This window comes from Polyodon spathula, chromosome 21 (genome assembly GCF_017654505.1).
Source record: "Polyodon spathula isolate WHYD16114869_AA chromosome 21, ASM1765450v1, whole genome shotgun sequence".
In the NCBI taxonomy this organism is placed as follows: Eukaryota; Metazoa; Chordata; class Actinopteri; order Acipenseriformes; family Polyodontidae; genus Polyodon; species Polyodon spathula.
The window spans coordinates 6,770,433-6,783,944 of NC_054554.1; the positions used below are offsets into that span (position 1 = coordinate 6,770,433).

Here is a 13,512-nt window from a genome sequence, read left to right on the forward strand (position 1 = left end):
TATTATTAACCTGGTTAATAATGGAATTGATTGAGTGACATGAAAACATTATGATTGCAAAAAAATGGTTTACCCTGTCAAACAAAAATGTGAAGTTTAGTTTCCTTGTGCAATTGTGTGTTAAAAAAGTAGGTTTTTTTGTTATTTTCTTTTTTTATATGCCATGTGTGATACAACTTTTTAGTAAACAAATCCACCTTTGACGAAGATGTGCCACTCCAGGATACAAAGCTCAGTCAAAGCAAACAGTTCACTAGCGGAGATTCACTCACTTTTACAATTTCCTCACGAAGGCGGCCACATAAAGGACAAGAGCAAATCACTATAGCAACAGCAGAACAATCCTCCCAAACAAACCAACAAAAACTAAAAAAAAGTCACCCCTCTTGATTCAAATAAGAGTTTGCTAACTTATGAAACAAAGCTATGATTTTTAAAAATGCATTCACACTGTGTAGGGATACACTGTGTATCAGAAAACATGGGGAATATGTGCAATATAGAAATGGAACAAATCACTTGCTTTAAACAGGAGGTCCTATTATAGGTGGAATTTGAAGAACTGGTATAAAGGACATAATGTTTGCGGCTTCTCTTCTTACACGTGTTTATCTGTTGAAAAAAGGCAGGATGTGCTGATCAAACAGTTGAATTTTAAACATTAACACTTTTCAAACTAACAATAAGAGAATATTTCCTGTAAGCATATAACTCCAACTTTTGAAAGAGTAACACTTGTTTGTAAGGCAAGTTTACCTGTTACAAGGCAATAATAGAGCAATACACACATTTCTGTTTTTGTATCAACTCAAACATGAAGGCCAGCATCTCGAACAGTTCAGTTCCCAAGCACTGCAACAAAAGCACATCTTTGCACACTAGCAGTTGGTAGACAACAAACCATGATTTGCTTTAACAAGCAGATTTAAACTACTGTTTAGAGGAAACCATATGAACAAAAAACACTAACTACTTGCTTTCAAAAAGCTATTAATTTTAAACATCAACCATGCAGTTAACATGCACACACATCTTCCAATGAACTCCCATTTTAGGCTAACGGTAGACAAGTCCAAAAATGACCAGGTGTAGTCATACATTATGTATTTTGCAAATGCCACACTGTAGGTTGGCTTGTTATTAGCAATAGGAACAGACTACAAAGTTTTTTTGGGGTTTTTTTTTTGTGCGATTGCTTCAATGGCTGTTCTTTGCTGAACAGCAGCAGCATTGATGGTTTCTTCCTTTCATTCTTTGTGGGCAAGGTGATCATAAGATGAATAAATATGATCAGCTGATTGCCTTACACTAACCTTGTAATCCACAAAGCTTTTCTACAGAAATTTGCATTGTATATAGAGAAATTAATAGGTCCAACAAGTTTTTTTTTTTTTTTTTTAAAAACAGAAAAGCACAGAATGTGTGCCTATTGTGTGTACTTCACCCATACCTATTACACTGTATTTATAAATACTAAAAGAAACTCAACAACTCTTTTTTGATCTGGTCTTCTGCATGTACTGCTATCCAGTTCTTGTTTCACTTTATGCTGAAACATTCTGCTGCTTTTACACTATGCCACATGATGCAGCAATTTTGTATTAACATTTAGTGGGTGACTGGGGAATGAAACTTCTAATAATAAATACCCAGGCTGGGCTGTTCACATAATAAAACAACAATAATATATTCTATTTAAAAGAGTCAACTGAATCCTTTCTGGGGATAAATCATATGGCTTTGCTTTGGGTGCTTTTTAAAGACTTAAAATGTTTCACTTAAAATCTAGTAGGATTGGTGAAACTGAGTTTTAATTACATGTTTATTATGTTGTTGGAGCTTTGACAACCATTAGGCCTTGTACACACTCGCTGGGAATGGAAATTAATTATGCATTCATGGTCTCACTGCTTCTTTACAGTTTTGCTTGATCAAAAGTCAACCACACTTGTGAAAATCATTAACCCATGCTAGGTTGCCCACATAAAAAAATTAGTTGCTGGTGATGTCTATAAAAATGCTTGGCATGAAGTCTTTACCTAGGCTTTTTCATATGGTAAACACCACAACGGTGACCCCACAACAGGTGCCAGAATACAATATTAGCATTAGATGTTGGCTAGTATTTCTCACAAATGTTGTTGATTGGACTCATCTCTATTGAAAGCACTAGTTCTACTAAACTAGTTCTGAGAACATGCAGAATGTTAATTCCTTTATTGGCAGATGTTTAGTATTATACAGGAGACAGATTACATTAAACTAAATATGTCTGTGGAAATAAAACTGGCCAATTTTGCCTTCAGTGAATGTTTTGAAGTCAAGGCAGTGGTCTGAAATCCTGAGGTGTTCTAGTATGGCTGAAAACAAAGTAATACATCTGGCTGATGTAATAGAGTGCAATACCTAACCAAGTCAGAACTAGCAATGTTGCAATCTTTCTACTCCAATCATCTAGAACCTTTATGCATCCTCCTAGCTGAGCAGGTTTTAACAAAAGGTGTATATTACTGTAGCTTTTTCATCAGTTCCTGCCCTAGAGAGCTTCAAGCTCTAGTCCCTGCAGGAGACCTGGCGCTGTGATGTGAATGCAGCTGGACTGCAGATCACTGCAATGAGCTGCTGAAGCCCAGGGGATGAGGGAATGATTATTGGATACAACCAGCCAAGTTTATAGATGACCACATTGCAAATGTATTGTATTTAAATTTATAATTATATATTCTGTTGTACTACGGTTGTTTTTGCTGCAGTTTTAAAGATGTCCCAAAGCAGGTTTGGTGACATCAACATATTCAGGTATATCTACTGCTATATGCTTGGTAATCTTCCACTAGAAGGAATAATGCTAATTTTCAGTCTTTACTGGTAACAGTTAATGACTAAAGAATAATGACAATGATAATAATTTGGCAAGGACAACTGTAGACTATTGACTATTAACAGTATATGTTCTATATTATTAAAAGGAGGAGACAGCTTGAATACAAAATAAATCAGATTTAGGCTTTGTAATTATGCATAACATTAGAGGTAATGGACTGCTGACCATAATTAACTCTGCCTACAGATATGCAGAGATTACAGAAAATGTAATTTGTAAGAATCAACAAAGCAGTCTACTCAAGGGCAAGTGACTCATTTCCTATTTCTATTTTAGCACATAGTACCTCATATCCCAGCAGATCAGAATCGATATAGTTGTGTTTTAAAACCAGGCTTCACATTCCCCGACCCCCTGGCTAGTTAAGATATGCCCTTCGAGTCTAGATAACTACCAGATAGGGTTGGGCAACATACAGGTATTGTTGTGAAATATCTTTTCGCAAATCATTTATATAGTTTCACTTATTTTATTTATTTTTTGGTCGGTGACTATGAAAGTAGTTTAGACGAAGATTTCAAAAGAATCCAGTGATTCATTTTCTCTCTCTCAAAGTGACGAGTCAGAAGAGGAAAGTGAAGAAAGCGATCATGATGTGCAAACGCGGAGGGTGGGGTGGGGGGTAGAGATGCGCACCTGGAAGATAGTTGAATTGAGGGTGGGAGTAGGCTCAGACCCATCACCCAGTTAGATAGTTTTGTGATAGATAAGTGTCTGCTTTGAAAAGTATCACACACTGGATACGTACAGATAAATCTGTGACAAGCATATACATGATTTTATTTGTTCTATAACTGTGGTTGGTTCAGATTTGTGCACTTCCTTTTGTATTTTGCAGTTCTCACAAATAGTTATAAAATGCATAAAAATTTGTTTTTGGTTATTTTTTTCACTTGTTTTCTTTGATAGGGTTGTCTTACAGATTTACAATAAGTTTGGAACCTGAGTGATTGCTCCAAGATCACTCTAACTCAGCAATACCAGTAATTTTTTTTAAAAAAATTTAGGTTCTTTTGCAATGTTCCCCTCACTAAATAGTCACAAAATTAATAAAAACTTGTTGACCAGTCTGACAGGGTCAAAATAATTGGAATTCAAAAGCGTTAAAAGGTTCCATTTCATTGTGGTAGGTTTGGAAATAATTTCCTGACTAGTTTTCTGTTGACAAATACTGAAGCTACATTATAGTCGTTTTCTAACCACAAAGTATTATGCCTCCCAATTTAAGGGACAGTCTTCTCAATATTCAATTAGCATTTTTAGGAGACAGGAACTCAGCTGAAGCTACTCCCTTAAATAATTCACAAGCACAACTTCAAAAGGGATGAAACTAGATCCAGGTTCACAGCTGAGCGAGCAGGATTACAAAAGCAAATGGAACAAGACTTCTGCATATGAACACAGGGAGACTAACAAGAAAAAATATCAAGTAGGCCTAACTACATGTTAAATTTTCTAAATCTTGTTGATGTTTATAGGTGGGGGGACACACTTAAATTTCAGCTTCACTGACCTTCCAGGAGCAGCTAGGAAACAGGAGCTGATGCTTAGAATGAAATCTACTTCCTGTGTGGCACGTCTGGTGTAAGAGTATAATATTTACTTTAATTATTTAAAAAAAAAAAAAAAACACTGTTCAAACAGTAATGCATAATCCATACTTAACTGCTTTTCTAGACAGGACCTTCAAAACGAAACAAAAAAAAAAGAAAAAAGAAAACTTACAAATGTAATTACAATTCCAAGCATGAACTCTTTTCAGCATGCAAGTCAAAACTGATTATGCAACTATTCCAGCAGGCCAGCTGTAGCGAATCAAAGCCAGGAAAGGAGATAGGGAAACAGAAAGCATCCACATGAAGAAGAAGTTGTGTCGTTCTGAACCCAGTAATTGAGGAACACCTGGATCAAGTGCAGCTCAAACAGGTTTAACCATTTCAGGCAATTAAGTACGGTTTTGGAAACCTTCAGGTAGAGCTGCAAGAACCCATTTGGATTTAACTTCTGATCGAGTCTTCTCTTACAGCAAAAATTGCATTTTAGTTCCCTTCAAACTGTGTCTTTTCCTTATTTTGTCTGTATTCAGTGTCAGTTTAAAACACTGACTTCTATGTTTGGTAATTCCTGATGAAGGTGCACAGCAGCGAAACGTTTATTTGATTTATTCAGTTTTTAATCTTGATGTTGCACAAATAAGTTTGGTGAACAAATCCTGAGTGTGGATATATCCTTCTGTTATCCAGCAGCTGATTCTAGCAAGTGGCACACCTTGACTTTACTGAACAGATCGCAGAGCAGCATGGCACATCAGCATGGCATTGCATGGTCTGGGAGCCAGGTGATCCTGCTTTCTGAATCCTGGCTCAGCAATTAAAAAAAAATAAAGCAGCATTTCACTCCAATTAATACTTAACAACTGTATGGCCTTTGTTTTGTTTTAATAAAGTATGGCCTTCACAACACACAACCCAGGATAGCTGGTTGGCGCAAGCCAGGGCAAATCCCACATGAATGGCCATTAAAAACAGTCAGGCTCAAATGATAAACTTGCCACATGCTCATCAGTGTACAATATCACATGAGATTTTAAAATATAATCCAAAATCTGACCTAAATGAAAAGGGTAATTGAATTTTACTGACCAATTAAAATTTATTCGTAGAAATGCTGAATGCAAAAAAAATGAAGATTTATTTGTTACTTCATTTAAAAAAAAAAAAAAAAAGGATCACCACTCCCATAACCCTGACAAAAAAGTTTAAGCATTTTTTTCCCTTTAGATTTTAGTAAGGCTAAGGCGTTTTTATTGATGCATCGTATCATTTGATAGCTAAAGATTGTCAAGCCTGTGCATCTTGTCTGTGTAATGGGTTTAAGCAAAGAAAAGCTTTTTTTTTTTTTTTTTTTTTTTTTTTTTTTATTAAATTTGGAATCGACCATTATTAAGAGCAGAGCTTTACTGCTCCCCTTCGGTCTGACTCACTGAATCTGCATGTGATTGAGCTCATCTTCTCCCCCCTGCGAGTGTTTACTGATGGGATTGGATCTGTGCATGAGTTAAGAGCGTTGTGCTAGAATTACAAATAATGTATCGACCAAGCTACAAAGCCTTTCGATGTTTGACAATTGTTTTCTAAAGTAAGGTGGCATGAAAGAAAAGTAATGAAAGTAATGTTTGTGAAACTCTGGCAACACAACTAATTTGCGTGAACATTTAGAGAAGCAGAGGCCGCGTTAGCCTTTAAAACAAAGTGCATCTGTAAAAAGTAGAATATAACGGGGAGGGGGAAAAATAGATTTAAGAACAAGTACATTTTTCTAGCATTTTTTTCCCTTGAAATCAAAAATTGCACTGCATATAGGAGTTCACTTACTGTACCCCTTCCCACAACAGCTAGGACAATTAGGTCAGTGGTTAGCTTATAAATTTGATGTAACAATGAGAGAAGACCATTACAACACAGTACTCAAAACAGAGAGAGATATTCATACAGTGTATGTGCTGTAGCAGTGGCATCACAAGGTTTTATTTCCTGCTGCTAAGCGACAAAAACTTAAAATGTACAGGTAGGCATTAAGAAATATTACAGGAAATACAAAATAAAGTTTCCTAAATTCTATTATATCATTTAAACAGTCTGTATTACATTTAAAGGTTGCAGGCACAATACTACACAATGGGGAACATTAGTAGACTTTGGATTTAGACACTTCAGAAAAAGCGTAGGGAAGTGTATAAAACAAGGAACAAATCACCAAGTCCAATACTATATAAAGCTTTAAGCGCGTCCTTTATTATGAACTTTCCCCCACTTACTCTTTGCATTCACCACCCCTTCACATTTTTTCTTTAACAGTCTCGCTGCAGATTTTGTTAAAAAGGGTTCATTGAGTCCATGAAACATTCTCCATTATTCCAAAGCATTTCTGCTTGATTGTATGCTCGCTCTATCTCTCGACTGCTCTGAGAACACTGTGTTCCGACCGCCTGCATTGAATTGGTGTTCATTTTACTATGCAGCTTTTAAAAAAAAAAAAAATTATAAAATCACTCATGGGAGGTCAGAATATTTGTAGATTCCGTCCATAAAATGCAATTCTATTTTGCCGCACTCTGTTGTTCATCCTTTTTAATCTCACATCTGCACATTCATTTACAAGCACAGCGCAACCGCCTAGCCAAAACAGCCATCAAAAGCAATTTCAAAAATCACACTGCCACCACCGAGAGAGCCTTGACCCCGTGGCGACTCCTCCTGATGGGCAAGCTCAGAATGAAAGAGGGGTGGGGGGGTTGGAGCATCTGTTGGTGGAAATTACCATTCCATGCAGGTCCAGAGGCAAGCACGGGTACCTGCCTCTTTGTTGCTAGTATTTACAGTGATAGGGTGCATGAGTAGCAGTACTGCCTCTATGTTGTACGAACTACGGTTCTACCATGTTTAATCTACACAGCTTCAGTGTCTGTCTCGTATCCAGGTTCAAGAATTGGATTTCAACACATGTGGGCAAGTAACTTAAATACAGTTGGATACTAATTTTGCTCTTCAAAAAAAAATATTAGTATCAAGCCAAATAAGGCAACTTTTTTACTGCATTCAAATAGTACAATGTAATCTTCAAATAACAATAAATTAAAATCTGGTAAACCTGGCAGTTTGTACACAATCAAAATGGACTGAATAGGGCAGTCAGTGTATTTACCACGGTCAACAGCATCAGCACTCAATTTCCATTCACATGTCTCTTTTATTCCAGCTACTAACCATTCAATTACACACATTGGTTTGAAAAGATTTTCTGCCTTTGCAACTGTAATCATTTATCGTGATGGCAACTCTGTACTGAGTCAGTTCATGGACCATGTATTAATAGAATAAGTTAGGATAGGGAGTGTTTTCTTGTTCGAGGTGCTGAAAAGATCAAATTGGTAATCCAGATAGAACCGGATACAAAAACACAAGTTAACTATTGAATGCCACACAAAGCAATGACATAGGAGGCATCCTTGGGCTTTTATGACAGAATTATTCAATAATATAGAACTCTGCAAAACCGAAAATATTTAGCAGATCTTTGTGCTGAAGATCTCAAATAGAAAAAGGAAATTAAAATATTTAAAGGGTATACTGCAATTAAAGTTACTAGTTCCAAAGGCTTCTGTTTATTTTCAGCAGTCATTTATAAACAAGCAACAATGTGGGACAATTTAAAAACACACCGGTAGTAGATTAAACCTAGTTAAGCAGAAACAAGTTTTAAACATTAATCCACACCAGACCTTCGTAATTCAGACTGAAAATGCTGGACTGTATACACCTAATTAGGCATTTTAGTTGCATTATTATTACATAATGAATTAAATAGTCCCAAAGTATAATAAACAGGCAAAGAATCAAAAAGATCTTTGGAACAAGAAAAGAGACAAGTCAAAACTTTGCCAATGCAAACTAGACAGTATTAGCCACATTTCAGCTGTTTACTCTTGCTTGTTCTCAGAGGGAGGAAGGAAAGACAGACAGTTTAAAGAAAATTTTTTTGTAACTATTTTTGTAATCTTGGCACAAGTGTCAAGTACTGTACCAGATTTCACGAGAACTGAATCGCATGCAGACAAGTAACACAATTCTAAATAAAACACCACAGGATTTCTCTCTGACCCAGTTTCTACAAGTGAATATAAAACAGAAAGCACACGGTACAGTCTGCTTAAGCCCAGACTATACCAAAACAAACTGTAAAGAGGACAATAGCTCGTAACCAGCCAGACCTCCCCTGTACCATACTATTACAGGACTTATCCGAATGTACTGTAGCCTGTTCTTATGAGTGCAATTATATTTCACTGCAGACGTCCCCCGGTGCACACAAACTGCAGAACCTTGCATACAGTAATGCAACAAAATCAGGACAACAGATTAAAAGGGATAATAGAACATGGCTTAAACAGTGAGTGAAAGTCAGTCTGATAAAACAGAAAATGTGAAACTCTGAGGTCCCACAGACAAGTCTTGAATACAGCCTTCACACCACCTACAGTAAGCACTGCTTACTGGATATGCTCAGGCTTAGATTGCGTAACACCAATAAATACTCTCTAAAATCAAACCTGTGTCATTATGCAGTCATAGTGTAAGTCCTGCCAGCCGAGCTGCTTTTTTTTTTTTTTTTTTAAAACAGTCTATGGATCATAAGTAGTTGGGGCTAATAAACATAAATGGCCTTTCTGCCTTTAAAAAATTAGACCATCAGACATTTCTCAATAAATCTTAGGAGAGCAGATTATATGCATCACTGTACATGTTTCATTGCATTTGGCTTATGCCCAGCTGTTTAATACCAAAAACAACAACTTTTTCTAAGGGGAAAAAAAAAAAGATAAAAAAAGGCCAGCATGAGCAGTATGTTTGAAGGATGCTAATGTGAATCACGCATCAGCAAAAGTCTGAATGTAACCAGGCTTGTTTATCAAAACATTCCATAGACACTCAAACACAAGAGCCAAATCTTAATAAAAAGAAACAACACACATGCACTTCAGCTCAGAAATCCACCTTTAAAAATATTCCTCGTTCTCTTTAAAAACACAAATGACAGCAAGAAAAGAAACTAAAATATTTACCGATTCCATGGTTGTCTTCAGTGGGGCGAGTATTATATCCAACAAAATGTCTGGGAGTGGTGCGGTTAGGAATATCCTGAAAAAAATAAAAAATAAAAAGAAATGGGTCAGGGTAAATTACCTTGGAGAAACTAGTTTCTCTTTTTTAATGCACTCTGCTACAACATCAACAAGCACTCTTCCCATTTCAGTTAACTTGCTGCCCTCATGCAGGCATGACTACACTGTAGGCACTGTTTATCTATAAACATTTTCCATGTAGGCCTGTGCCCCACACTCTCTCTGCTTGAATTTAAATAGAACCCCTTGATTTCTTTGTCTAATACATGTGGTTTAGAATACAATGTCTGTTGGACAACCATAAAGGTTTCACAGGAAATCAAGCTGTGCCACAATGAGATTATTCCTCGCATGCTTGCCCCCACCCTACAACTATTTGATGAAAAATGTGTCATTCATCCCAGAGGTGTTTTAAAAATATTTTCACTACAGACCCTACCGCTCAACTGAGGAAAAGCAGTAGAAGAAAATACAATTAATGAGTGAATTTTAAAAAATATTATATATATTATATATATATATATATATATATAATATATATAATATAATATATATATATATATATATATGTGTGTGTGTGTGTGTGTGTGTGTGTGTTAAATATATATATATATATATATATATATATATATATATATATATATATATATATATATATATATATATATATATATATATTAATTGCATTTAAAAAAAAAGCATCCAACATACCTGCTGTTAGAACACTTTAAACCCTCCAAAAAATAATGCAGTATGGTCAGATGCTAGGCCTACATCCTGGCAACACACAATTAAACTGATATGACAGAATTTGTATTTTAAAAGCAGTCAGCTGTTGAAGACTGGATCTTAAGCTCTGTGTATAGGACAACACAAGTGCCTCTAGTTCATTAGGTTTGGTTGATATACAGCACTGGGTGATAAAAGGGCAGAGACTGAGCAGAGTATGCTTTTAATTTCCTTTGCCTGCTTTGTTAACTGCACTGCAGATAACAGACAGCATGGTAGGAAACAGTGTTTAAGTTTGCTCAGTAGGCAGATAATGTTCACAACAGCTTACTGACACAGTCAGAAAAAAAATGCATGCATCTCTTAGGATATAGACTGAAAAAACAAAAACAGAAAAACACCTTGAAAGCTCAATACACACTTCTACTAAGGTAAAACATTTGATAAACACACAGATGCATAAACACACACACGGTACTGCAAATGTTTAGAAATGCTTGGCTACCCTGCTATAAATGCACAGCAGAAAGGATTCAGGCCATGACCTAAACTCATTGCATGTCTGAGGGGCAGATCACTTCATTTTGAAAAGATGCATTGACAATGTGATCTTATCCAGAAAATACCCAAATTCTAAAGCAAACTTAATTATGGGTGCAAATTGAGATTTTATTCATGAATGAGAAAAAGAAAAAAAAAACACACACACCAAAAGAAAGCTACATTTGATCTCTTAAGAAGGTCTTGACAAATTATGGTTGTAACAGCGTGCAACTTCTGTTAATTCATTTTTCTTTGCTCCCGTAGGGTTCAGATTTGAACTGGACAATAAGTATAACCTTTATGTATAAAATATTTTATAAATAATTTATTACAATATCATTTGTATACCTATTTGAAAGAGATTGGGATTTTGAAACTCAAAATACAACTCTAGCTGCTATAGGTTGCATATCCAGTCCTAAATTCACCTCATCACTGCACCAAGATTCTTTCTTCTAGATTAGATCAATAACTCAATGCTATGTGGCTGTAAAATCTTTAAACAAAGATCAATAAAACAAGGTTGAAAATGTGGGATGTATTTTTTTTCTATTGGCTTGTGAACAATCAAATATGCGTTTCTTTTAGAAAACTAATGCTATTTCATGCACAACACTTTTTCGTTGTCCTAACATGACAGCAAAGTCATGAGATTAGCCACCAGCAACCTGGATGCCTTGAGGTAAATTTAAACAGTACTATTTTAGGGTTTGGAATACTATGGCCTGGAGCAAACTCCGTCTTGCACTTAAGTATAAATGAATGATACAGAAGCACTATGTATTTACAGAGCCAATTCCCTGTGAAGCTGGAGCACTTAAATTGTGCTACTTAAACGACCTCTCAAAATCCCAATTATTGCCTGGCTGCTCTCCCGGCAGTAGGCATTTCAGTAGTCAATCAAACAAACAAAAAACCTAACTTCTGAAGTTTGTGGTTGAAACCAGCAATACTAAATTTAACACAAAAAATAATTCAACTGTTTTTAAACTCAATTGTTATTAGAGCTATTCATGTATTTCAGCAATTGGTCATTACATTTTTGTACTCAAGACGCTGAAGGAAAATAGTTTTTATTAAAACGTAACTTTTAAATGACTAATTATTAAACAACCTAGTCTCGTTTTAGAACATAAGAAAAGTTACAAACGAGAGGCCATTCGGCCCATCTTGCTCTTTTGGTTGTTAGTAACATATCTCAGAATCTCATCAAGCAGCTTCTTAAAGGATCCCTTCAACTTCAACAACATTACTGGGGAGGTGGTTTCAGCCTCCCACAATTCTCTAAAAAAGTGCCAACAAGTTTTTACTCAAGCAAGCCTTTCTTGCTGTCTCAGTTCCAGTATGTAGGTTTATAAAACTATCTTCTGCTCCATCAGCTTCCTGCCCATCTCCATCATACACACATAAAACAGCAATCAAAAACATGCCCATTTTGGTAAATCTGAAGCAGTTGTATTGTACTGCCAAAGCAGTATTTGCAGGTTTTTTTATTCCAAATTTCTTTGTGCAAGTTACCTGTAGTTCTTCTCTATGCAAATTAGCCAAGCGTTTTTTTCAGGTGCTCTACCACAGGACCCAAAAAAACCCTTTTCTAATTATTTTTTTCTGCCTCAGTAGGTTATGTGAAGTACTGCGAGAATCCTCAAATCTATTTGTATTTATTTTTTTTCAATAAGCGAAGTTGTTTTTTTTCCTTGAGAAGGTTCCGTCCATCCCGATTAGTTTAAAAATAGAGAAATAAAAACGAATGCAGTGAAAGTAATGCGCTAATTTAACTAAAAGGAAGAAACATTATGCATGTGACTATTTACAGCAGGCCTTTATTCACACTAATTTTCAATATCTTACCAAAGGTAACATTATAGTCCAAGATTAGTTCTAATCTGGGTCTGGGAAACTAGTCATATGTGTTTCTATTATCATCGGTGTTTATAACTAATAAATCACATTTCCTTGATGTGCTTTTCTCCAGTGTTTTTTTTTTTTTTTTTTTGTATTTATATTTACACTGATATTAGTTATTTTTTTATAATGATTAATATATGCAGGCCATCTAAAATTCTGCTTAACATTTTAGCCAAGATGTGTTTAAGTGGCCAGTTAAATGTGTATACTCCTCGTTTTAACAGGATGTTTGCACAGCACTGACCTTGAAAATGGAAACTTTGCAAAGTTCTGCGTTGCGTGTTATGTAGTTTTAAAAGCTTTGAACAGCAGTTTAAAGACTCTGCTGTTTAGCGTTCATATTTTCCACCAATCAAAGGGGAAAAGAAAGCCTACTGTAGGGACATTCCAAAGTATTCTGATTGCTCTAGAGTAGACTGCATATTTATACCATTTTTGCAGTATTCTTGTCAGATTGTTGGTATTATATACGTGGACTATCAAAGTAAATATACAGCAGTGAAAAATAACTCCCTCAACAAAAGTTTGTCGTCTATAGTCAAAGCCGTTAAGACACCCTGAGGAGGAAAGGTAAATGATTGTTTGGAGGGTAGGCAGCTAGGTACTGTAGGGAGGTTTTGCCGTGTCAATCTGTCTTGAAAGCAGTTTGACTTGGAGATGGGGACCCGTTATCACTGACTGGATAACAAATTCCCTAGCAACACTCTAGATCCATTCATGGCGATACGATTACTCCTGCTGCCAAGGTGAGATACATTAAAATATG

General features: G+C 35.8%; 1 protein-coding gene across 2 annotated transcripts in view; it reads right to left on the reverse strand.

Annotated features, from left to right (window-relative positions):
- LOC121296304 (ankyrin repeat domain-containing protein 11-like) overlaps positions 1-13,512 on the reverse strand; it is a 90,189-nt gene that overhangs the window by 53,946 nt on the left and 22,731 nt on the right. For both annotated transcript variants that reach the window (XM_041221696.1, XM_041221695.1), the window contains exon 2: positions 9,507-9,582. The gene's annotated coding sequence lies outside the window, so the exon portion shown is untranslated. The remainder of the gene's footprint in view (positions 1-9,506; positions 9,583-13,512) is intronic.